The sequence below is a fragment of the Nerophis ophidion genome, linkage group LG05, assembly GCF_033978795.1.
Source record: "Nerophis ophidion isolate RoL-2023_Sa linkage group LG05, RoL_Noph_v1.0, whole genome shotgun sequence".
Classification (NCBI taxonomy): Eukaryota; Metazoa; Chordata; class Actinopteri; order Syngnathiformes; family Syngnathidae; genus Nerophis; species Nerophis ophidion.
The window spans coordinates 12,146,056-12,172,078 of record NC_084615.1 but is presented as its reverse complement, the minus strand read 5'-3'; the positions used below and the strand labels follow the sequence as shown (position 1 = coordinate 12,172,078).

The 26,023-nt window shown below is 39.0% G+C and overlaps 1 protein-coding gene across 1 annotated transcript in view; it reads right to left on the bottom strand.

The window, feature by feature from the left end:
- zic6 (zic family member 6) overlaps nt 1–25,629 on the bottom strand; it is a 196,642-nt gene extending 171,013 nt beyond the window's left edge. Inside the window, exon 1 of the transcript XR_009806653.1 lies at nt 25,480–25,629. The gene's annotated coding sequence lies outside the window, so the exon portion shown is untranslated. The remainder of the gene's footprint in view (nt 1–25,479) is intronic.
- Nucleotides 25,630–26,023: the final 394 nt, after the last annotated feature.

The following is a 26,023-nucleotide window of genomic DNA, read 5'->3' as shown; positions in this document are numbered from 1 at the left end:
CTCTCACAATATTATGTTAGATCCACTATGGACTGGACTCTCACACTATTATGTTAGATCCACTATGGACTGGACTCTCACTATTATGTTAGATCCACTATGGACTGGACTCTCACTATTATGTTAGATCCACTATGGACTGGACTCTCACACTATTATGTTAGATCCACTACGGACTGGACTCTCACTATTATGTTAGATCCACTATGGACTGGACTCTCACAATATTATGTTAGATCCACTATGGACTGGACTCTCACACTATTATGTTAGATCCACTATGGACTGGACTCTCACTATTATGTTAGATCCACTATGGACTGGACTCTCGCTATTATGTTAGATCCACTATGGACTGGACTCTCACTATTATGTTGGATCCACTAGGGACTGGACTCTCACTATTATGTTAAATCCACTATGGATTGGACTCTCACACTATTATGTTAGATCCACTATGGACTGGACTTTCACTATTATGTTAGATCCACTATGGACTGGACTCTCACTATTATGTTAGATCCACTATGGACTGGACTCTCACTATTATGTTAGATCCACTATGGACTGGACTCTCACACTATTATGTTAGATCCACTATGGACTGGACTCTCAGTATTATGTTAGATCCACTATGGACTGGACTCTCACAATTATGTTAGATCCACTATGGACTGGACTCTCACACTATTATGTTAGATCCACTATGGACTGGACTCTCTCTATTATGTTGGATCCACTATGGACTGGACTCTCACACTATTATGTTAGATCCATTATGAACTGGACTCTCACTATTATGTTAGATCCACTATGGACTGGACTCACACAATATTATGTTAGATCCACTATGGACTGGACTCTCACACTATTATGTTGGATCCACTATGGACTGGACTCTCACTATTATGTTAGATCCACCATGGACTGGACTCTAAAACTTTTATGTTAGATCCACTATGGACTGGACTCTCACTATTATGTTGGATCCACTATGGACTGGACTCTCACTATTATGTTAGATCCACAATGGACTGGACTCTCACACTATTATGTTAGATCCACTATGGACTGGACTCTCTCTATTATGTTGGATCCACTATGGACTGGACTCTCACACTATTATGTTAGATCCATTATGAACTGGACTCTCACTATTATGTTAGATCCACTATGGACTGGACTCACACAATATTATGTTAGATCCACTATGGACTGGACTCTCACACTATTATGTTGGATCCACTATGGACTGGACTCTCACTATTATGTTAGATCCACCATGGACTGGACTCTAAAACTTTTACGTTAGATCCACTATGGACTGGACTCTCACTATTATGTTGGATCCACTATGGACTGGACTCTCACTATTATGTTAGCTCCACTATGGACTGGACCCTCACAATATTATGTTAGATCCACTATGGACTGGACTCTCACTATTATGTTAGATCCACTATGGACTGGACTCTCACACTATTATGTTAGATCAACTATGGACTGGACTCTCACACTTTTATGTTAGATCCACTATGGATTCTCACACTATTATGTTAGATCCAATATGGACTGGACTCTCACACTATTATGTTAGATCCACTATGGACTGGACTCTCACACTATTATGTTAGATCCACTATGGACTGGACTTTCACACTATTATGTTAGATCCACTATGGACTGGACTCTCACTATTAAGTTAGATCCACTATAGACTGGACTCTCACACTATTATGTTAGATCCACTATGGACTGGACTCACACTATTATGTTAGATCCACTATGGACTGGACTCTCGCTATTATGTTAGATCCACTATGGACTGGACTCTCACACGATTATGTTAGATCCACTATGGACTGGATTCTCACACTATTATGTTAGATCCACTATGGACTGGACTCTCACACTATTATGTTAGATCCACTATGGACTGGAATCTCACAATATTATGTTAGATCCACTATGGACTGGACTCTCACAATATTATGTTAGATCCACTATGGACTGGACTCTCACACTATTATGTTAGATCCACTATGGACTGGACTCTCACTATTATGTTAGATCCACTATGGACTGGACTCTCACTATTATGTTAGATCCACTATGGACTGGACTCTCACACTATTATGTTAGATCCACTACGGACTGGACTCTCACTATTATGTTAGATCCACTATGGACTGGACTCTCACAATATTATGTTAGATCCACTATGGACTGGACTCTCACACTATTATGTTAGATCCACTATGGACTGGACTCTCACTATTATGTTAGATCCACTATGGACTGGACTCTCGCTATTATGTTAGATCCACTATGGACTGGACTCTCACTATTATGTTAGATCCACTAGGGACTGGACTCTCACTATTATGTTAAATCCACTATGGATTGGACTCTCACACTATTATGTTAGATCCACTATGGACTGGACTTTCACTATTATGTTAGATCCACTATGGACTGGACTCTCACTATTATGTTAGATCCACTATGGACTGGACTCTCACTATTATGTTAGATCCACTATGGACTGGACTCTCACACTATTATGTTAGATCCACTATGGACTGGACTCTCAGTATTATGTTAGATCCACTATGGACTGGACTCTCACAATTATGTTAGATCCACTATGGACTGGACTCTCACACTATTATGTTAGATCCACTATGGACTGGACTCTCTCTATTATGTTGGATCCACTATGGACTGGACTCTCACACTATTATGTTAGATCCATTATGAACTGGACTCTCACTATTATGTTAGATCCACTATGGACTGGACTCACACAATATTATGTTAGATCCACTATGGACTGGACTCTCACACTATTATGTTGGATCCACTATGGACTGGACTCTCACTATTATGTTAGATCCACCATGGACTGGACTCTAAAACTTTTATGTTAGATCCACTATGGACTGGACTCTCACTATTATGTTGGATCCACTATGGACTGGACTCTCACTATTATGTTAGATCCACTATGGACTGGACTCTCACTATTATGTTAGATCCACAATGGACTGGACTCTCACACTATTATGTTAGATCCACTATGGCCTGGACTCTCACACTATTATGTTAGATCCACTATGGACTGGACTCTCACTATTATGTTAGATCCACTATGGACTGGACTCTTACACTATTGTGTTAGATCCACTATGGACTGGACTCCCACTATTATGTTAGATCCAATATGGACTGGACTCTCACACTATTATGTTAGATCCACTATGGACTGGACTCTCTCACTATTATGTTAGATCCAATATGGACTGGACTCTCACACTATTATGTTAGATCCACTATGGACTCTCACACTATTATGTTAGATCCACTATGGACTGGACTCTCACACTATTATGTTAGATCCACTATGGACTGGACTCTCACACTATTATGTTAGATCCACTATGGACTGGACTCTCACACTATTATGTTAGATCCACTATGGACTGGACTCTCACTATTATGTTAGATCCACTATGGACTGGACTCTCAGTATTATGTTAGATCCACTCTGGACTGGACTCTCACACTATTATGTTAGATCCACTATGGACTGGACTCTCACTATTATGTCAGATCCACTATGGACTGGACTCTCACACTATTATGTTAGATCCACTATGGACTGGACTCTCACACTATTATGTTAGATCCACTATGGACTGGACTCTCACACTATTATGTTAGATCCACTATGGACTGGACTCTCACACTATTATGTTAGATCCACTATGGACTGGACTCACACTATTATGTTAGATCCACTATGGACTGGACTCACACTATTATGTTAGATCCACTATGGACTGGACTCTCTCACTATTATGTTAGACCCACTATGGACTGGACTCACACTATTATGTTAGATCCACTATGGACTGGACTCACACTATTATGTTAGATCCACTATGGACTGGACTCACACTATTATGTTAGATCCACTATGGACTGGACTCACACTATTATGTTAGATCCACTATGGACTGGACTCACACTATTATGTTAGATCCACTATGGACTGGACTCTCTCACTATTATGTTAGACCCACTATGGACTGGACTCACACTATTATGTTAGATCCACTATGGACTGTCCATCCATCCATCCATTTTCTACCGCTTATTCCCTTTCGGGGTCGCGGGGGGCGCTGGCGCCTATCTCAGCTACAATCGGGCGGAAGGCGGGGTACACCCTGGACAAGTCGCCACCTCATCACAGGGCCAACACAGATAGACAGACAACATTCACACTCACATTCACACACTAGGGCCAATTTAGTGTTGCCAATCAACCTATCCCCAGGTGCATGTCTTTGGAAGTGGGAGGAAGCCGGAGTACCCGGAGGGAACCCACGCATTCACGGGGAGAACATGCAAACTCCACACAGAAAGATCCCGAGCCTGGATTTGAACCCAGGACTGCAGGACCTTCGTATTGTGAGGCAGACGCACTAACCCCTCTGCCACCGTGAAGCCTACACTATGGACTGGACTTTCACTATTATGTTAGACCCACTATGGACTGGACTCACACTATTATGTTAGATCCACTATGGACTGGACTTTCACTATTATGTTAGATCCACTATCTACTGGACTCTCTCACTATTATGTTAGATCCACTATGGACTGGACTCTCACTATTATGTTAGATCCACTATGGACTGGAGACCCCAAAACAGTATCTTTACAGTATTTTTTCCTCCCTCCAATAATGGCGGACATCTTCTTGTGACATGTGACATATGCCCCGCCCCCAAGACCACCTTTGTTGCCCCCCAGAGTGAAATGGAGACCATCAGAAAGTGATTTACATTGTAAACACAACATGCAAATTGTGTTTGCCATGCTGGGGGTCCGAATGTTGTGTGTGGGCGGGTGGGGGCACAGTGGGGGGGCAGCACACACACACACACACAGGCCACGCCCCCTGCACCCACCGATGGCACGGCCCGCCTCCCTGACCTCCTCCGACGGGACTTGTCGGAGAGAATTTAACACCAGCTTCCCAAATTCCTGTGAGGTGATAATTATCATAGCTGCTGACACTGGGGGGGCGGGGAGAGGGGGGCGGGGGGGGGCATCATGAGGCTCCGAGTAAACAAGCGGCGGACCCCCCCCCCAACAGCATGCTGGGTCGCGACCTGCGTAAATGACGCCATTAGGCCCGGCGTGAGAGTGTGTCACCTCCAGCGCTGACAATTTGGCGTCTGGGCTCCCAGGTGGCGCAGTTAAAACGCTGATGAAGGTGTCGGCGTGGCGCCAACAGGGCGGCGAGGGTGCCAGTGCTGCCCAGACACCCGGGACGTCGCCGTGGTTACCGTACGTCCTCCTGAGTGCAAACTAACAATTCCAGCCCCCCGCACATCTGCAAGGGGAAAACCAACTTGGGTCACTGATGACTTTTATTCTCGTAAGTGTTGATATCATGATCATGTCCACCTTAGAGGACCTCACATCCTGATAGAGATCAGATCCTGATATCATATTAACACAGATACTACTGTATACATGGCTGATAATGCCCTCCAAAATAGTTTCTCTCTTTTTGATGAAATAACATTAGAAGAATTGTTACAACGTGTAAATGGAATGAAACAGACAACATGTTTACTTGACCCACTTCCTGGGAAACTTATCAAGGAGCTCTTTGTATTATTAGGTCCATCAGTGCTAAATATTATAAACTTATCCCTTTCCTCGGGCACTGTTCCCCTAGCATTCAAAAAAGCGGTTATTCATCCTCTACTTAAAAGACCTAACCTCAATCCTGACCTCATGGTAAACTACCGACCGGTGTCTCACCTTCCCTTTATTTCGAAAATCCTCAAAAAAATTGTTGCGGAGCAGCTAAATGAACACTTAGCGTCTAACAATCTATGTGAAACCTTTCAATCCGGTTTCAGGGCAAATCACTCCACGGAGACAGCCCTCGCAAAAATGACTAATGATCTATTGCTAACGATGGATTCTGATGCGTCATCTATGTTGCTGCTCCTCCATCTTAGCGCTGTTTTGGATACCGTCGATCATAATATTTTGTTAGAGTGTATCAAAACACGTATTGGTATGTCAGACTTAGCCCTGTCTTGGTTTAACTCTTATCTTACTGATAGGATGCAGTGTGTCTCCCATAACAATGTGACCTCGGACTACGTTAAGGTAACGTGTGGAGTTCCCCAGGGTTCGGTCCTTGGCCCTGCACTCTTCAGCATCTACATGCGGCCGCTAGGTGACGTCATACGCAAATACGGTGTTAGCTTTCACTGTTATGCTGATGACACCCAACTCTACATGCCCCTAAAGCTGACCAACACGCCGGACTGTAGTCAGCTGGAGGCGTGTCTTAATGAAATTAAACAATGGATGTCCGCTAATTTTTTGCAACTTAACGCCAAAAAACAGAAATGCTGATTATCGGTCCTGCTAGACACCGACCTCTATTTAATAATACAACTCTAACATTTGACAACCAAACAATTAAACAAGGCGACTCGGTAAAGAATCTGGGTATTATCTTCCACCCAACTCTCTCCTTTGAGGCACACATTAAAAGCGTTACTAAAACAGCCTTCTTTCATCTCCGTAATATCACTAAAATTCGCTCCATTTGTCCACTAAAGACGCTGAGATCATTATCCATGCGTTTGTTACGTCTCGTCTCGATTACTGTAACGTATTATTTTGGGGTCTCCCCATGTCTAGCATTAAAAGATTACAGTTGGGACAAAATGCGGCTGCCAGACTTTTGACAAGAACAAGAAAGTTTGATCATATTACGCCTGTACTGTATATACCTTTATATACATATATACATACATATACACCTATACTGTATATACCTTTATATACATATATACATACATATATATCTATACTGTATATACCTTTATATACATATATACATACATATATACCTATACTGTATATACCTTTATATACATATATACATACATATATACCTATACTGTATATACCTTCATATACATATATACATACATATATACCTATACTGTATATACCTTTATATACATATATACATACATATATACCTATACTGTATATACCTTTATATACATATATACATACATATATACCTATACTGTATATACCTTTATATACATATATACATACATATATACCTATACTGGGGCGGCATAGCTCGGTTGGTAGAGTGGCCGTGCCAGCAACTTGAGGGTTGCAGGTTCGATTCCCGCTTGTGCCATCCTAGTTACTGCTGTTGTGTCCTTGGGCAAGACGCTTTACCCACCTGCTCCCAGTGCCCCCCACACTGGTTTAAATGAAACTTAGATATTGGGTGTCACTATGTAAAGCGCTTTGAGTCACTTGAGAAAAGCGCTATATAAATATAAATCACTTCACTACTGTATATACCTTTATATACATATATACATACATATATACCTATACTGGTTCACCTGCACTGGCTTCCTGTGCACTTAAGATGTGACTTTAAGGTTTTACTACTTACGTATAAAATACTACACGGTCTAGCTCCATCCTATCTTGCCGATTGTATTGTACCATATGTCCTGGCAAGGAATATGCCTTCAAAGGCTTATTAGTGATTCCTAAAGCCCAAAAAAAGTCTGCGGGCTATAGAGCGTTTTCATTTCGGGCTCCAGTACTCTGGAATGACTTCCTGGTAAAAGTAAGAGATGCTACCTCAGTAGAAACATTTAAGTCTCATCTTAAAACTCATTTGTATACTCTAGCCTTTAAATAGACCCCTTTTTTAGACCAGTTGATCTGCCGGTTCTTTTGTTTTTCTCTTCTGCCCCCCTCTCCCATATGTGGTAGCCCACATATGCGGTCCTCTCCAAGGTTTCTCATAGTCACTGTCACCGACGTCCCACTGGGGTGAGTTTTTCCTCGCCCTTATGTGGGCTCTGTACAGAGGATGCCGTTGTGGTTTGTGCAGCCCTTTGAGACACTTGTGATTTAGGGCTATATAAATAAACATTGATTAATTGATTGATTGAATGATTGATTGATTACTTGGGTAAATGTATTTGATCTTTGGTATTTATCACTGGAGGACAAGGAATAGCTGCAAATGCTTCACTACACACCCTAGGAGGATACAATTGCTCACTGGCATCAACGCTAACAAAAGCTAGCGCCTGAATGTAAACAAATGCCATGGGTGGATCTACACCTGACATCCACTATAATGATACCAAGTACAAGAGCATATCTAGCCGATAATACTATGATTACATCGATATTTTCTTTATCCAGACAAAATCTTTTTTCCTAATTTTAAAAATTCATATCATGCTTATTAAGTCAGTAAATATGTCCCTGGACACATGAGGACTTTGAATATGACCAATGTATGATCCCTTAACTACGTGGTATCGAATCGATACCTAAATGTGTGGTATCATCCAAGTATCAAAGAAGAGAAGAATAAGTGATTATTACATTTGAACAGAAGTGTAGATAGAACATATTAAAACAGAAAACAGCGTGACACCTACCCTTTACATCAGTATTTCTTAACCATATTATTATCGGTTTATTAGGTATTATATTTTATTGTATGATCCTGTAACTACTTGGTGACGGATCGATACCTAAATGTGTGGTATCATCCAAAACTAATGTCAAGTATCAAAGAAGAGAAGAATAAGTGATTATTACATTTGAACAGAAGTGTAGACAGAACATGTTAAAACAGAAAATAAGCAGATATTTACAGCAAAAGAACAAGTCGATTACTAATCATTTTTTACAGTTTGTCCCTCATAATGTGTATAAAATAATAGGTGTATAAATGACACAATATGTTACAGCAGACTAATTAGGAGTCTTTGTTTGTTTACTTACTACTAAAAGACAAGTTGTCTAGTATTTTATTGAAGGACTAAATGACAATAATAAACATATGTTTCATCTACACTAAGATTTTATGTTACAATAAAGCCAATATCGACATTTTTTGTGTGTATAAAGATATTCTAAGTCAAATTTTGGGCAGCATAGACATGCACCAGATGTTATTATTCCAGTGTTTAACATAGTTAACATTAATTATTTACATGTTATTAAATAAATATAACATCAGTTTAATGGGGAGGACGCTTTCCTTCATTAAAAATAATTTTATTGTGGATTTATTCATTGTAATTCCTGGGAATGCAAATGTGATTTAGTGGAACAGCCGTTATAAACTCATTAGTTAGGAATGTTTATTGAACAGTTTTAAAATGAAACATTATTTCATAACAATAAAACATTTGTTTTATAATAACCATTTATAATGTTGGAATTTGTGGCCAATATAATACTACGCCACGGCTGTAAATGACCCCTTTTGAGGTTTAGAACAACACTTTTTATATTGAAATATAATAAAAAATGAATAGTAATTATTATAAGGCAAATATTAAGGTGTTTAACCAACTGGGGATTTCCGATTTAAATTATCTGCAAAGCCAAACAGGACATAGAAGATTTTGAAAGGGCTAAACATTTCTAAAAAAAAAAACAACTTCAGTCTTAAACCCAAATATTAATTATGTATTTTGTTTTGTGTTTCGACTCATATCATGCAAAAGTCTATTAGGTGAAAACGGTGACATATTTTGTTTAACAGGCCATACAAGAGTTAACATTAAATAAATACAAAACATGACATGTTTGGTATGTTTGTGCTAGGCTGAAGTTGATTAAGAGATTTGAGTAAAAAAAAAAAAAAAAGGAAAAAAACTTCAACAAAATCTTTTTAAGGGCTTTTGAAGTGCTTTGAAAAATGAAAGACTTGTAATTTCCTGTTTGCTTGTGTGGCTTTGTTAAACATTGTATATACTTTATGTACTTTACTTTTAGTCTCATTTTAGTCATCTACATTGATTTAACTTTAGTGTCAGTCTTATTTTAGTCATCTACATTAATTTAACTTTGGTTTTAGTCCCATTTTAATCATCTACATTGATTTAACTTTAGTTTTAGTGTCATATTAGTCATCTACATTGATGTAACTTTAGTTTCAGTCTCATTTTAGTCATCTACATTAATTTAACTTTAGTTTTAGTCTCATTTTAGTAATCTACATTGATCTAACTTTGGTTTTAGTCTCATTTTAGTCATTTAGATTGATTTAACTTTAGTTTTAGTCTCATATTAGTCATCTACATTGATCTAACTTTAGTTTCAGTCTCATTTTAGTCATCTACATTAATTTAACTTTAGTTTTAGTCTCATAGTAGTCATCTACATTGATCTAACTTTAGTTTCAGTCTCATTTTAGTCATCTACATTGATCTAACTTTAGTTTCAGTCTCATTTTAGTCATCTACATTAATTTAACTTTAGTTTTAGTCTCATTTTAGTCATCTACATTGATCTAACTTTAGTTTAATCTAATTTTAGTCATCTACATTGATTTAACTTTAGTTTTAGTCTCATATTAGTCATCTACATTGATCTAACTTTAGTTTCAGTCTCACTGGATGTGAATTCTCCCTGCCCACTGGGTGTGAGTTTTCCTTGCTCTTTTGTGGGTTCTTCCGAGGATGTTGTAGTCGTAATGATTTGTGCAGTCCTTTGAGACATTTGTGATTTGGGGCTATATAAATAAACATTGATTGATTGATTGATTGATCTACATTGATCTAACTTTAGTTTCAGTCTCATTTTAGTCATCTACATTAATTTAACTTTAGTTTTAGTCTCATATTAGTCATCTACATTGATCTAACTTTAGTTTCAGTCTCATTTTAGTCATCTACATTGATATAACTTTAGTTTCAGTCTCATTTTAGTCATCTACATTAATTTAACTTTAGTTTTAGTCTCATTTTAGTCATCTACATTGATCTAACTTTAGTGTCAGTCTCATTTTAGTCATCTACATTGATTTAACTTTAGTTTAATCTAATTTTAGTCATCTACATTGATTTAACTTTAGTTTCAGTCTCATTTTAGTCATCTACATTGATTTAACTTTAGTTTCAGTCTCATTTTAGTCATCTACATTGATTTAACTTTAGTTTCAGTCTCATTTTGGTCATCTACATTGATTTAACTTTAGTCTCTGTCTCATTTTAGTCATCTGCATTGATTTAACTTTAGTCTCTGTCTCATTTTAGTCATCTACATTGATTTAACTTTGGTTTTAGTCTCATTTTAGTCATCTACATTGATTTAACTTTAGTTTTAGTCTCATATTAGTCATCTACATTGATCTAACTTTAGTTTCAGTCTCATTTTAGTCATCTGCATTGATTTAACTTTAGTTTCAGTCTCATTTTAGTCATCTACATTGATTTAACTTTAGTTTCAGTCTCATTTTAGTCATCTACATTGATTTAACTTTAGTCTCTGTCTCATTTTAGTCATCTGCATTGATTTAACTTTAGTCTCTGTCTCATTTTAGTCATCTACATTGATTTAACTTTGGTTTTAGTCTCATTTTAGTCATCTACATTGATTTAACTTTAGTTTTAGTCTCATATTAGTCATCTACATTGATTTAACTTTAGTTTTAGTCTCATATTAGTCATCTACATTGATCTAACTTTAGTTTCAGTCTCATTTTAGTCATCTGCATTGATTTAACTTTAGTTTCAGTCTCATTTTAGTCATCTACATTGATTTAACTTTAGTTTCAGTCTCATTTTAGTCATCTACATTGATTTAACTTTAGTCTCTGTCTCATTTTAGTCATCTGCATTGATTTAACTTTAGTCTCTGTCTCATTTTAATCATCTACATTGATTTAACTTTAGTTTCAGTCTCATTTTAGTCATCTACATTAATTTAACTTTGGTTTTAGTCTCATTTTAGTCATCTACATTGATTTAACTTTAGTTTTAGTCTCATATTAGTCATCTACATTGATCCAACTTTAGTTTCAGTCTCATTTTAGTCATCTACATCGATTTAACTTTAGTTTTAGTCTCATTTTAGTCATCTACATTGATTTAACTTTAGTGTCAGTCTCATTTTAGCCATCTTCATTGATTTAACTTTAGTTTAATCTAATTTTAGTCATCTACATTGATTTAACTTTAGTTTCAGTTTCATTTTAGTCATCTATATTGATTTAACTTTAGTCTCTGTCTCATTTTAGTCATCTACATTGATTTAACTTTAGTTTTAATCTCATTTTAGTCATCTACATTGATTTAACTTTAGTGTCAGTCTCATTTTAGTCATCTACATTAATTTAACTTTGGTTTTAGTCTCATTTTAGTCATCTACATTGATTTAACTTTAGTTTCAGTCTCATTTTAGTCATTTACATTGATTTAACTTTAGTTTCAGTCTCATTTTAGTCATCTACATTGAATTAACTTTAGTTTCAGTCTCATTTTAGTCATCTACATTGATTTAACTTTAGTCTCTGTCTCATTTTAGTCATCTGCATTGATTTAACTTTGGTTTTAGTCTCATTTTAGTCATCTACATTGATTTAACTTTAGTTTTAGTCTCATATTAGTCATCTACATTGATCTAACTTTAGTTTCAGTCTCATTTTAGTCATCTGCATTGATTTAACTTTAGTTTCAGTCTCATTTTAGTCATCTACATTGATTTAACTTTAGTTTCAGTCTCATTTTAGTCATCTACATTGATTTAACTTTAGTCTCTGTCTCATTTTAGTCACCTGCATTGATTTAACTTTAGTCTCTGTCTCATTTTAGTCATCTACATTGATTTAACTTTAGTTTCAGTCTCATTTTAGTCATCTACATTAATTTAACTTTGGTTTTAGTCTCATTTTAGTCATCTACATTGATTTAACTTTAGTTTCAGTCTCATTTTAGTCATCTACATTAATTTAACTTTGGTTTTAGTCTCATTTTAGTCATCTACATTGATTTAACTTTAGTTTTAGTCTCATATTAGTCATCTACATTGATCCAACTTTAGTTTCAGTCTCATTTTAGTCATCTACATCGATTTAACTTTAGTTTTAGTCTCATTTTAGTCATCTACATTGATTTAACTTTAGTGTCAGTCTCATTTTAGTCATCTACATTGATTTAACTTTAGTTTAATCTAATTTTAGTCATCTACATTGATTTAACTTTAGTTTCAGTTTCATTTTAGTCATCTATACTGATTTAACTTTAGTCTCTGTCTCATTTTAGTCATCTACATTGATTTAACTTTAGTTTTAATCTCATTTTAGTCATCTACATTGATTTAACTTTAGTGTCAGTCTCATTTTAGTCATGTACATTAATTTAACTTTGGTTTTAGTCTCATTTTAGTCATCTACATTGATTTAACTTTAGTTTCAGTCTCATTTTAGTCATCTACATTGATTTAACTTTAGTTTCAGTCTCATTTTAGTCATCTACATTAATTTAACTTTGGTTTTAGTCTCATTTTAGTCATCTACATTGATTTAACTTTAGTTTTAGTCTCATATTAGTCATCTACATTGATATAACTTTAGTTTCAGTCTCATTTTAGTCATCTACATTGATTTAACTTTAGTTTTAGTCTCATTTTAGTCATCTACATTGATTTAACTTTAGTGTCAGTCTCATTTTAGTCATCTACATTGATTTAACTTTAGTTTAATCTAATTTTAGTCATCTACATTGATTTAACTTTAGTTTCAGTTTCATTTTAGTCATCTATATTGATTTAACTTTAGTCTCTGTCTCATTTTAGTCATCTACATTGATTTAACTTTAGTCTCTGTCTCATTTTAGTCATCTGCATTGATTTAACTTTAGTCTCTGTCTCATTTTAGTCATCTACATTGATTTAAACCAAGTAAATTATCTATTGTGCTGAAGCTGTACTTTCTTCTCCCACACAACTTGTTATCTTCCACTGCATGTGATGAGTGGCCTCGCCGCAGATGTTTTCCTGTCTTTCAGCAAAGGACGAACCAGCACCTCAACGAAGATAAGTCATATCAACAAAAAGCAGAGACAGGGCGCAATCAGCAGGCCATCAGCACACTGCGTTCTGAATAATCAAATATTGTGCGTACTGCGTTGCTCGCATGATGTGTGACCCCTCCCTTTAGAAGCAGCCTCAGCATGTAACTAGGGAACTTCTAAACTGAATAAAAAGAGGAGAGTGTGACCTGTGCCTCAGAGTGTAGGGAGAGACTGTAACTGAGTGTGCAGCTCCATCCATTCTCCTCATGAGCAAAATTGAACTGCGTCTCGGCCTGACTCCTTGCTTCTGGTTCTGTTTAATAGATAGTTTGGTGCGTAAAAACCTCACATCGTACTAGGGATGATGTTCGAATACCGGTTGTCCCGATTGTTCGATAAGAAAAGAACCGATTCATGGACATGACAATCAACAATGTCCACACAAAGAAGGATAGAAACAACTGAAATATTCTTGATTGCTAAAACAAAGTAGATGCAGGGAAATATCGCTCAAAGGAAGACATAAAACTGCTCCAGGAAAATACCAAAAAAAGAGAAAAAGCCACCAAAATAGGAGCGCAAGACAAGAAATAAAAGACTACACACAGGAAAACAGCAAAAAAGTGCAAATAAGTTAGGGTGTGATGTGACAGGTGGTGACAGTACACCTACTTTGAGACAAGAGCTATAGTCATGCATGCTTGTTTATGCTTTAAAGTCATATCCAACAATTGCCACAACAACTTTTGTGTGACGACCCGGGCGCATGGTGATGTGGGGCTCGTTCTCCCAGAAATGCAGACGGGCTTCGGACACAGCGTGCAGGTAAAAAAAATTATTTATTAAGTAATAAATCCGACAGAACAAAGAAAAACGTGCTGATAGCACTTAAGGCAACAAACCAAATGGGCTAGCGTGTGAGCTAGCAAAATAGCCTAGCGTGGAAACTAGCCGTTCTTAAGCAGGAATCAAACGTCGTCATCTGTAGCATAAAGCAAGACTGAGTGAGGCCAGGACAAAGACTAAATAGCCCTCTGATTGGTGCCCGGACCACAGGTGAGTGTCTCAAACACTAACCAGATGCAGCTGAGCGCAATCTGCAGTCATGGCAACACAAACAAACAAAGTCCGAGGTGCATAAACAGGAACTAAACGGAGTCCAACACTAACAGAAAAACACAAGGGTGCGGATCATAAATTTTTTACTGTCAACAGAGTTTTGTTTTTTAAAGATTTGTGCTGGTGGTGTGCCTCTGCATTTTTTCAACGCTAAAAAGGTAACTTGGCTCAAAAAAGGTTCAAAAACACTGAAGTATATGATTAGTCTGAGTATCTGGACAGGACACATTCAAAACAAATATTGTAAAAAAATATATATATACATATATATATATAAGGGGTGGGCAAATTAATGTGTTAATTACGAGTTAACTCATCAATCTATTAACGCCGACAATTATTTTATCGCACATTTGCGTATGTTGTTTACATGCTTTTATTTTGTTAACGCCTTTTCTTAACAAGATGGCATCTCCCGGATGTACTTCGGCGTCGAGGGGGCTCTTGGTAAAGATGGAACATTTGGCAAAAATACCGGACAATTCTGCAAATTTCATGGCTGGCTTACAGCGTGGTCACTCCGGGATCACTTACGACCGCCAGACAATTCTGGATGTGGATGGATCGGGCCGTTTTGGACTGAGTGACGCGTGCTAGCTAGCATGGGAATACTTTGCCGGCTACATCCAGCGGCCTGTGAAGCAGCGGAGTATTTGTGTTGTCTGTCTATTTATGAATAATGCAAACGAGGAGTGTTGGCTGAGTTCTTAACCTTTGCTTTCAGAGCGTGCATATCACAACATACAAGATGCCGTCATGGCGACACAACCGCGCATGCTCCTCACTCCTGTTGCATGCTGGGTAGGGTAGTTCTTTTTTTCCCTGGCTCATAACATCACAATATAGTACCATGTATATGCGTTCAGTTTATCAAAGCACCAAGCAAACAATCGGAAAATTCCCATCATATCAATTCCTAGATATGGTCGTAATTATTTTAAGTGCACTACGCAGAATAAACACAACATTATTAATATTGCTACTACGGATAATTTGATCAAAAATTCCCTAAAACAGCCCACTACCTATAATATAGGTTTTTTAAACATAAGACCCTGATAAAAAAAATGTTTCTGCTGTTACCTCTGAAATTGCCTGTTCAGATGTTATGATTGTGGCTCAGAGATTTGTATGTAGATTATATTTATTTTCCATAACAAACAGGATAACTTAAATACCCTGGCAGTGGCAATAAGCTTAAATGTTTGTATTTACATTTTTTGAGTTGATTTTCATAAAATATGCTATTTAACTGCTACTGTTTAACAAGGACTGATTCAAATTGTGTTTGCACAACAAATGTGTTGGCGCTTTTGTTCATGTGGGAGAATATTCCAATAAAAGTGCACTACACACTACTTTTGAATTCATTATTGGGCTTTGCGTATACAATGCAGTTAATCGCGATTAATCGGAGAAATAGTGCGATTAACTTTGATTAAAATTTTTAATCGTTGCCCAGCCCTAATATATATATATATTTTTATGTAATCGATGAAGAATTGTTCGAAATAATGTGAAAAAGGAGGCTGCTGATGTTTGTGTTGCACACGGCGTGCACGTATCCTGTGTGCAATGTTCGTGCTGCTCATGCAGTGCAAGACTGGCCCGCCACCGTCTTATTTTCTGGCCCCTGCCAACACGCCCGCTCGCACCCCGACCGACTCGGCAAGACTCGGGGAGGTTATAAAAGTGGAAGGGGCTTAGAATAATGGCCGCCACAAAAGCAGGAATGTGTTTAACTGCCAAGGCGGCGACGCGACACGTCTTAATCGGACCAGCGAGGGTCAATACCGCAAATCATCTTCATCCGCGGCGTGATTCTGGGAGATGGTAAAACATGAGAAGATGCCCGCCCTGATTTATGTCCCAGGCCGACCCCGGGGGGAAGGCTCCAGGCTTGACCCGCACATCAGTTCTGCATTGTTGGACTTGAGGGGAATCCTTCCAAATCCCCCCCATTAGAAAAGTGAAATATACAAACACCTTCACCTCCGCACTCTCCATCGCCCGCCCGTCGCTCAGTTTGAGCCGAGCACGCCCTAAAAAAGGGGTCAGCAACCTTTTTGAAACCAAGAGCTACTGCTTGGGTACTCAGTAGAAGCATTTAAGTCTCACCTTAAAACTCATTTGTATACTCTAGCCTTTAAATAGACTCCCTTTTTAGACCAGTTGATCTGCCGTTTCTTTTCTTTTTCTTCTATGTCCCACTCTCCCTTGTGGAGGGGGTCCGGTCCGATCCGGTGGCCATGTACTGCTTGCCTGTGTATCGGCTGGGGACATCTCTGCGCTGCTGATCCGCCTCCGCTTGGGATGGTTTCCTGCTGGCTCCGCTATGAACGGGACTCTCACTGCTGTGTTGGATCCGCTTTGGACTGGACTCTCGCGACTGTGTTGGATCCATTATGGATTGAACTTTCACAGTATCATGTTAGACCCGCTCGACATCCATTGCTTTCCTCCTCTCCAAGGTTCTCATAGTCTTCATTGTCACCGACGTCCCACTGGGTGTGAGTTTTCCTTGCCCTTATGTGGGCCTACCGAGGATGTCGTAGTGGTTTGTGCAGCCCTTTGAGACACTTGTGATTTAGGGCTATATAAGTAAACATTGATTGATTGAGTGATTGATTAATGCAAATGGCTACCAGTTTGATACACACTTAAATAAATTGCCAGAAATAGACAATTTGCTCAATTTACCTTTAATAAATAAATCCATATATATAAATAAATTGTATTTCTGTTTGTCATCCCGTCGTACATTTTTTTTCCTTTTACGGAAGTTTTTTTGTAGAGAATAAATTATGACAAAAACACTTCATTGAACAGTTTAAAAGAGGAGAAAACACGAAAACAATTATAATTACATTTTGAAACATAATTTATGTCACGACTACAAGGCATCAGGATGTGGGTGGTGCTCTTCCAGGATGCAGTCGGGCAACGGACACAGCGCAGAGGTAAGAAATAAGGATTTATTAACAAATAAAAGACTATGGAACAGAAAAACTGACAAAAGCCACAAAAGGCTAAACTAACAGAACTAGCATGGGAGCTAGACAAAAACAAAAGCATAGCGCGGAAGCTAGCAAGTACAAAGAGGTTTTACCAGAATCGGGACTCAGCGTAGTCACTACAAAACTTTACAAGGCGAGAACGAGTCACTGAAAGGGTAGGCTTAAATAAGGATGGTAATCAACAAACAGGTGTGAGTCCGGAAACAAGGAGCAGGTGAAACAAATTAGCAACCATGGTGAAAGAACTAAACAAGGAAGTGCACAAACCAACTCAAAAATTCACAAAACCTATGATCCGGGTAGCGGATCATGACAGTTTATCCTCAATTTCGACTCTTTAAAATTCCAAGACAAAAAACTAGCTAATTCGAATCTTTTTATAAAATTAAAAAAATAATTTATGAACATCATTAGTAATTTTTCCTGATTAAGATTGATTTTAGAATTTTGATGACATGTTTTAAATAGGTTAAAATCCAATCTGCACTTTGTTAGAATATATAACAAATTGGACCAGGCTATATTTCTAACAAAGACAAATCATTATTTCTTCTAGATTTTCCAAAACAAAATTTTTAAAAGAAATTCAAGACATTGAAATAAGATTTAAATTTGATTCTACGGATTTTGTAGATTTGCCAGAATATTTTTTTAGACTTTTAATCACAATAAGTTTGAAGAAATATTTCACAAATATTTTTCGTCGAAAAAACAGAAGCTAAAATGAAGAATTAAATTAAAATGTATGTATTATTCTTTACAATAAAAAAATTAATGTACTTGAACATTGATTTAAATTGTCAGGAAAGAAGAAGAAGGAATTTAAAAGGTAAAAAGGTTTATGTGTTTAAAAATCCTAACATCATTTTTAAGGTTGTATTTTTTTTCTAAAATTGTCTTTCTGAAAGTTATAAGAAGCAAAGTTAGAAAAAAAATGTATTCAAACAAGTGAAGACCAAGTCTTTAAAATATTTTCTTGGATTTTCAAATTCTATTTGAGTTTTGTCTCTCTTAGAATTAAAAATGTCGAGCAAAGCGAGACCAGCTTGCTAGTAAATAAATACAATTTAAAAAATAGAGGCAGCTCACTGGTAAGTGCTGCTATTTGAGCTATTTTTAGAACAGGCCAGCGGGCGACTCATCTGGTCCTTACGGGCGACCTGGTGTTGGTGACCCCTGCCCTAAAACCTCATCCCGCCTTCTTTAACACTTACATTTTTTTGATGCATTAAGTCCACACCAGCAAATGCAGTTTTATGTCTCTTATGGCGGCGTTTGTGGGAAAACTTAAAAGGCTGAAGTACACAAGCAGTGAAGTTGTCACCTTGTGTAAATGCTAAAGAAAAAGAGAATACAACAAATCCTTTTCAACTTATATTCAATTAAATAGACTGCAAAGACAAAATATTTAACATCTGAACTGGTCAATTCTGTTTTTTTTGCAAGTATTAACATATTTGGAATTTGATGCCTGCAACATATTTCAAAAAAGCTGGCACAAGTGGCAAAAAAGAGTGAGAAAGTTGAGGAATGCTCATCAAACACTTATTTGGAACATCCCACAGGTGAACAGGCTAATTGGGAACGGGTGGGTGCCATGATTGGCTATAAAAGCAGCTTCCAGCTCACTCATTCACAAACAAGGACGGGGCGAGGGTCACCACTTTGTCAACAAATGCCTGAGCAAATTGTTGAAGAACAACATTTCTCAAGCAGCCATTGCAAGGAATTTAGGGATTTCACCATCTACGCTCCGTAATATCATCAAAAGGTTTCGGAGAATCTGGAGAAATCACTGCAAGTAAGCCATGATATTACACACCTTGGATCTCTCCGGCGCCACTGCACCAAAAAGCCACATCAGTGTGTAAAGGATATCACCACATGGGCTAAGAAACACTTCATAAAACCACTGTCAGTAACTACAGTTGGTCGCTACGTCTGTAAATGCGAGTTAAAACTCTACTATGCAAAGCCAAAGCCATTTATCAACAACACCCAGAAACGCTTTGCTGGGACCAAGCTCATCTAGGATGGACTGATGCAAAGTGGAACATGAAATATCTTGTCATTGCAGTCTATTCAATTGAATATAAGTTGAAAATAATTTGCAAATCATATATATATATATACACATCATCAAAAGTTTTCGGAGAATCTGGAGAAATCACTGCAAGTAAGCCATGATATTACACACCTTGGATCTCTCCGGCGCCACTGCCTCAAAAAGCCACATCGGTGTGTAAAGGATATCACCACGTGGGCTAAGAAACACCTCATAAAACCACTGTCAGTAACTACAGTTGGTCGCTACGTCTGTAAGTGCGAGTTAAAACTCTACTATGCAAAGCCAAAGCCATTTATCAACAACACCCAGAAACGCTTTGCTGGGACCAAGCTCATCTAGGATGGACTGATGCAAAGTGGAACATGAAATATCTTGTCTTTGCAGTCTATTCAATTGAATATAAGTTGAAAATAATTTGCTAATCATATATATATATATACACATCATCAAAAGTTTTCGGAGAATCTGGAGAAATCACTGCAAGTAAGCCATGATATTACACACCTTGGATCTCCCCGGCGCCACTGCACCAAAAAGCCACATCGGTGTGTAAAGGATATCACCACGTGGGCTAAGAAACACCTCATAAAACCACTGTCAGTAACTACAGTTGGTCGCTACGTCTGTAAGTGCGAGTTAAAACTCTACTATGCAAAGCCGAAGCCATTTATCAACAACACCCAAAAACGCTTTGCTGGGACCAAGCTCATCTAGGATGGGCTGATGCAAAGTGGAACATGAAATATCTTGTCTTTGCAGTCTATTCAATTGAATATAAGTTGAAAAGAATTTGCAAATCATATATATATATATATATATATATATATATATATATATATATATATATATATATATATATATATATATATATATATATATGACTAATTTTCTTTAGCCCAATGCATCCCCCAAGTGATAAAGTTTGGACGCCCCTGTGCTAAATACTTCTGCCTACATGCAACATCCTTCCAAATACGAGCGTCCTTGTTGACACGTCGGACGCCTTCTTGTGTGTTTGAGTCTAATTGAGAGGTAAGCAAAAGAGGCAACAAAAGTAAGTAGCCTTTAAAGTTGTCCAATAAATATCCTGCCGGTAATGTCAAACACCTGCCCGTAAAGCCCAGAGGAATGCTAAACGAGAGCCACTTTCACATCCTGTCTGGGCTCTCACGTCAAGACGGAACATTTGGAAACAGGATTACTGAGTTCAAACACGACGGCCAGGAAGTACAGCAGCAAACTGGACAACTCTCCCCCCATCATGGACGCCACAATGGCCTGTCTGTCAGTGTGTGTGTGTGTGCACAGCAGAATCAAAGAGACAACTTCCAGCATGAAATCTGTCCAAAGTGGTCACATTTGTGCAGCGCTTAGTGATCAAAGCGTGGGTGGGGGGGGGGGGGGGGGGGGTCAGTATAATAGTGGCGGACACGCGGGTGCTGCAACAAAAAAAAGTGTCCCCCCACCTTCGTGGTTGAGTTAGACGCGCTATGACAGATGAGCAAAACATCTTCTGACCCCGCCCCCGACCCAGCACGCCACGCACATGCCAGTGCACGCCGTGTGCTAGCATGCCGGCGGTCAGGCAGCATGTGACTCCTCCCACAATGTGGACATGACGTGACCCGCTTTCCATTCCGACACATGCCTCGCTCCCCCTTTTGCACCTGTCGGCTGCCAATAAGCCCCCTGCCCGCACCCTGTCACCGCACCCGATATACGACCCCACGCCACCGACTAATTACTCTTAAGCACGCCCCTGCTTTCAAGGCCCGGCTCGCCCGCCATGTCCACCCCTGACACAGCCGGGCCGGCGACACGGCGGCTGAGTGTTTGCATCTGGCCGCCTTCATTCACCCGGGACATAAGGTCTGCACGCAAAGCTCACATAATGAAACCAGCAGTGCACATGGATGGACATCAGCAGTGTGACTTACACAAACACACACACACACACACACACACACACACACACACACACACACACACGTCATACTTGCCAACCCTCCCGGATTTTCCGGGAGACTCCCCAAATTCAGCGCCTCTCCCGAAAACCTCCCGGGACAAGTTTTCTCCCGAAAATCTCCCGAAATTCAGGCGGAGCCAAAGGCCACGCCCCCTCCAGCTCCATGCGGACCTGAGTGAGGACAGCCTGTTTTCACGTCCGCTTCCCCACAATATAAACAGCGTGTCTGCCCCATGACGTTATAACTGTAGAATGATCGAGAGCGAGTTCTTGGTTTCTTATGTGGGTTTATTGTTAGGCAGTTTCATTAAAGTCCTCCCAGCGCGGTAACAACATACAACAACAGCAGTCATGTTTTCGTCTACCGTAAAGCAGTTTGCCTGCCGTAAACTCCAATGTTGTGAACTTGTGACACTCTTAAACAGGACAATACTGCCATTTACTGTACATAGAATAGAATAGAATGTAGAATAGAATGTACTTTATTTATTTCAGCACCACAGTTCGCTCACATACACACACACACACACACACACACACACACACACACACACACACACACACACACATCATACTTGCCAACCCTCCCGGATTTTCCGGGAGACTCCCCAAATTCAGCGCCTCTCCCGAAAACCTCCCGGGACAAGTTTTCTCCCGAAAATCTCCCGAAATTCAGAGGGAGCTGGAGGCCACGCCCCCTCCAGCTCCATACGGACCTGAGTGAGGACAGCCTGTTCTCACGTCCGCTTCCCCACAATATAAACAGCGTGTCTGCCCCATGACGTTATAACTGTAGAATGATCGAGGGCGAGTTCTTGGCTTCTTATGTGGGTTTATTGTTAGGCAGTTTCATTAAAGTCCTCCCAGCGCGGTAACAACACACAACAACAGCAGTCATGTTTTCGTCCACCGTAAAGCAGTTTGCCTGCCGTAAACTCCAATGTTGTGAACTTGTGACACTCTTAAACAGGACAATACTGCCATTTACTGTACATAGAATAGAATAGAATGTAGAATAGAATGTACTTTATTTATTTCAGCACCACAGTTCGCTCACATACACACACACACACACACACACACACACACACATCATACTTGCCAACCCTCCCGGATTTTCCGGGAGACTCCCCAAATTCAGCGCCTCTCCCGAAAACCTCCCGGGACAAGTTTTCTCCCGAAAATCTCCCGAAATTCAGGCGGAGCCAAAGGCCACGCCCCCTCCAGCTCCATGCGGACCTGAGTGAGGACAGCCTGTTTTCACGTCCGCTTCCCCACAATATAAACAGCGTGTCTGCCCCATGACGTTATAACTGTAGAATGATCGAGGGCGAGTTCTTGGTTTCTTATGTGGGTTTATTGTTAGGCAGTTTCATTAAAGTCCTCCCAGCGCGGTAACAACACACAACAACAGCAGTCATGTTTTCGTCCACCGTAAAGCAGTTTGTCTGCCGTAAACTCCAATGTTGTGAACTTGTGACACTCTTAAACAGGACAATACTGCCATTTACTGTACATAGAATAGAATAGAATGTAGAATAGAATGTACTATATTTATTTCAGCACCACAGTTCGCTCACATACACACACACACACACACACACACACACACACACTCTGCTGGCCTGCAACCTGCCTACCTGCCCCACCTACGGATATGTCTACCTGCCGCACCTACCAATATGCTTCATGCCTCATTTCATACGCCAGAGGAGTCTGCAAAAGTCAATATCTATATATATATATATATATATATATATATATATATATATATATATATATATATATATATATATATATATACATATATATATACATTTAAACAAGTGCATGGCATGCAAATAAAACTCAATTCAACGTTAATTATTTGAAATGCGACATAATCGAGTGCATGGCGTGCATATAATCTGAATTCAACTTTAATTCTTCCAAACGCGAGATAAATGATTGCCTGGTATGCAAACAATCTCAATTCAACTTTATTTCTTCCCAAGCCGACATAATCGAGTGCACGGCATGCCTCAGCCGCCTAGCATGCAGCGGAGTGAGACCAAGGTCAGAGGGTCTGAGTAAGACCATTAATCCTGGATCTGAGCAGTTAAGTAAGATCTCTCCTGCAGGACGGCCATTTGTGTGTAGTAGTAGTGCTATTGCTCCTCCCCCCAATTATTAATGATAACCACCATACAAATAATATCGCTCCTCCCCCCAGTTATTAATGATAACCACCATACAAATAATGATATCGCTCCTCCACAAGTTGTTAATGATAACCACCATACAAATAATGCTATTGCTCCTCTCCCCAGTTATTAATGATAACCACCATACAAATAATGCTATTGCTCCTCCCCCAGTTATTAATGATAACCACCATACAAATAATGATATCGTTCCTCCCACAAGTGTTAATGATAACCACCATACAAATAATGCTATTGCTCCTCTCCCAGTTATTAATGATAACCACCATACAAATAATGCTATTGCTCCTCCCCCAGTTATTAATGATAACACCATACAAATAATGCTATTGCTCCTCTCCCCAGTTATTAATGATAACCACCATACAAATAATGTTATTGCTCCTCCCCCAGTTATTAATGGTAACCACCATACAAATAATGATATCGCTCCTCCCACAAGTTGTTAATGATAACCACCATACAAATAATGCTATTGTTCCTCTCCCCAGTTATTAATGATAACCACCATACAAATAATGCTATTGCTCCTCCCCCAGTTATTAATGATAACCACCATACAAATAATGATATCGCTCCTCCACAAGTTATTAATGATAACCACCATACAAATAATGCTATTGCTCCTCTCCCCAGTCATTAATGATAACCACCATACAAATAATGCTATTGCTCCTCCCCCAGTTATTAATGATAACCACCATACAAATAATGATATCGCTCCTTCCCCAGTCATTAATGATAACCACCATACAAATAATGCAAGTACATATAACTCCACCATTCCACAGTACAAATACATAAAAGTCAATCTTTTTAAAGTAGTTGTATTTCTAACGAGTGCCAAATAAAAGTGCTGACGTTCCGCGCACACACACACACACACACACACGCACATGCGCACGCACACGCACATACTCACACACGCACGCACACAAACACGCGCACGCACGCGCCCTGCGACACGCCGTGAGCGAGTAGACAAGCACGTGACTGCAGCTGTCTGGTTGCACGTGACGTCACGCCAATGACAAAGCATGACGCGGGAACATGCTACGCACACACACGCACACACACGCACACACACACACGCGCGTCGTGCACGCCGCATGCCGGGAGGCGATTGGATTTTCAAAATAAAGTAAAAAAAAAAAAGATGAGAAGTTGCATGAGAAGAAAGCAGCCAGCGACTCACGTGTCTCCCGCGTCTTTTCCCGCGTCCTTTTCCCGCGTCCTTTTCCCGCGTCCTCTCCTCAGCACCACTCGCATCCCGCAGGTGAGCAAGAAGCAGGAGCTCCTCTAGCACAGTGGCCACCCCACACACTCCATCCATCCTGCGACAATCTTGCCTTTTTTTCCTCCCTGATGTCACTTCCTGTGCGAGAGGAAGTGCATTTCCGGGGGTCAAAAGTTCAGCAGGTCATGCAGAGGATGATTCATTTAAATAGGAAAATAAAAGCATGCATCTATTTTTTATCAATCATGACGTCACCCACAGTCACGCTCACTTCCTGCTCAGAGTCGCATTATTGTGATAAATGTGATTGTTGTGCACTAATTAAACAGGACAGATCATATTCATAGTTAGCTTATTTGTGCTAATCAACACAATTGTTACTTACACAAATTATAGTTCTAGTCATAGTTATACATGTTTATTATAGTTTTACGTTATAGTTAAAGTTGTAGTTTATACATATTAATTATAGTTGTATGTTATAGTTATAGTTATACATATT